The following is a 1,880-nucleotide window of genomic DNA, read 5'->3' as shown; positions in this document are numbered from 1 at the left end:
AAAGACCTAACCTAATAAATCGATTAATCTGAAATTTTGACAATGTTTGCAAGGACAAATAGATGAAAAGCTTCTCATTTAAAAAAATACCAGCTTTGACCCACTTCAACTCCGATAGTCCATGGACGAAGGAGCTACCATTTTTTAGACTTAGCACATGGGTTGTAATGATTTCACAAAGTAATTCATCTCATAATCAATTACTATTACTTATAATGTAAGTTTAAGGTACAACAAATTACAATTACTTGTAATTGAAATACTTGTAATGTGTTACGATTACTTGTAATTCAAATTAAAATTTTTACAATTACATGTAATTGTAATATTGGAATCACTAATTACATGTAATTATAATGAACAAAATTCATAATTAAAATACAAGTAATTATAATTAAAAAAACTTCAATTACAATTTAGAAAAAATATTGGCAAAACTTCAATTACAGTTAAAATTAAAGCTTCAATTACAATTACTTTTGAAGTTCCACCTAAGACTGCCTTAATAAAAATTTCATCCAAATCGATCTAAATTACCCACATATGTCTTAAATGAAATACTGTGTTTTGATTATCTCCTTAGATATGTATATTAATCAGATGTTGATTAATAAGATAAAGTAAATTCTTTTTCCAAATTTATAAAACGATGATCAGACAACTCTGTCTATATAAGAATCAACTTCTTCAGCTAATTTCAATCTATAATCTGCCGAGGTATTTTGTGAAATAAAAATAATTTACAAAATTTAACTAAATTTAGAAATGCACAAGTTAAAATTCAATTTAAACCTTAAGTTTCTAAATATTCCTATAACAACAAGTTTAAACATCTCTAACATATCTTAAAAAAAATCCCACATAATTTTATTCTCCAATTACAACCAGTATAAAGTATATTTTTACATCACACACACACATGCATATATTTTTAAACTAAGTAATAGGGGAATGATTTTCATAAACACACATATAAGAAATTCACCCTTCATTTTTGGACATAACACTTAATATACGAACCTAACTCAGTGTTCCGAGAATAAGATAAACGTATCTAGTTTGCACAAAATGATTGATGTTCTACAAATAGTAATAAGTATTGTACTCGTATTGTATATTTCTGTAAATGACATTTGAAACCACTACCATTTCCTGTTTGAATTTTCAAAAAAAAAAATCGAATATGGAGGGAATTTTAGTTTGTTTGTACAAAAATTTAGTTACATACCAGTCAGCCGCCTATTGCCTCAAATTTGAACTTTTCCAATACTACTACTACAACTACCCCAACTAGCATTACACAGATTATAGTAACAGTTTTTCGTAATTTATCTTGCGTTTGACAGATTACAACGTTAAAGAAAGAAATTTTGGGCTGTAACAAAATTAGTGAGCGTGTTATTTTATTGCTATTTTTATTTTTTAACAACAATTTTCATTCCGTACTGACATTTATCACATAGAAAAAGAGTGTAATTAACTTTTAATTGAAATTTAAGTTGTTAGATAATGAAATATTAAAGCAAACAGCAAAGGCGAATAATGACTAAAATGAGAAATTACTCACTTTCATTACACGAAAGGATATAAATGGACAAAAACGAATTTAATTGCTTTTGCATGATAATGGTGGTGGTAGGATTAGAACTTTTAAATGTTAATATGTTGCACTAATATGAAAATGTAATAGAACAATTTTTTTTGTTGTTTACGTTAGTTATTAGTAATTTAAATTTTATAACTCAAATTATCTTAGAGATATGTATATGAGAGTATGTGTATATTAGACGTCATGAACGTTTAGTTTTATTTTTAACATATGAAGTTAAAAGTAAGTATTTTGAAGCTTTTATTTGTTTTTGTTATGTATACATATACAT

The sequence above is a fragment of the Lucilia cuprina genome, chromosome 4 (genome assembly GCF_022045245.1).
Source record: "Lucilia cuprina isolate Lc7/37 chromosome 4, ASM2204524v1, whole genome shotgun sequence".
Taxonomy (NCBI): Eukaryota; Metazoa; Arthropoda; class Insecta; order Diptera; family Calliphoridae; genus Lucilia; species Lucilia cuprina.
The sequence above is the reverse complement of the archived record's forward strand: the minus strand, read 5'-3'. Positions refer to the sequence as shown.